The sequence below is a fragment of the Penaeus monodon genome, chromosome 27, assembly GCF_015228065.2.
Source record: "Penaeus monodon isolate SGIC_2016 chromosome 27, NSTDA_Pmon_1, whole genome shotgun sequence".
Lineage (NCBI taxonomy): Eukaryota > Metazoa > Arthropoda > Malacostraca > Decapoda > Penaeidae > Penaeus > Penaeus monodon.
The window spans coordinates 7,971,690-7,972,146 of NC_051412.1; positions in this window are offsets into that span (position 1 = coordinate 7,971,690).

The window sequence follows — 457 nt, forward strand, 5'->3', positions numbered from 1 at the left end:
ATAACTCGCCCTTTGTCTTACCCACACTCCTCTTCAACCCCCCCTTTCGTGTCCTCCCCCAGCTCCCCCCCTCCCCTCCCCCTTTCATCCCCACCCCCACCCCTTACCCCATCCTTCCCCATCACCCCCCCCACCCCACTACCTCTACCCACTCCTCTTTCCTCCCCACCCCCCACACCCTCACTTACCTCCATCCCCCTCCCCATCTCCCCTATCTTTTAGCAATCCACCCCCACCCCATCCCCCGCTCCCACTCCCTCCCTCCCTCCCTCCCTACCACCATCTCTCATCCCCCCCTCCCTCCCTCCCTCACCCCCCACCACTCCACCACACGCATAGGAATCGTCCAGGAAGTCCGATAAGCGATCATTCCCCTCCTCCCCCCTTAACCCCTCCCCCCCACTGTCCTTAATAAGCAGAGGTCGTCACTCCATCATCAGCTCGATGGGGGGATAAT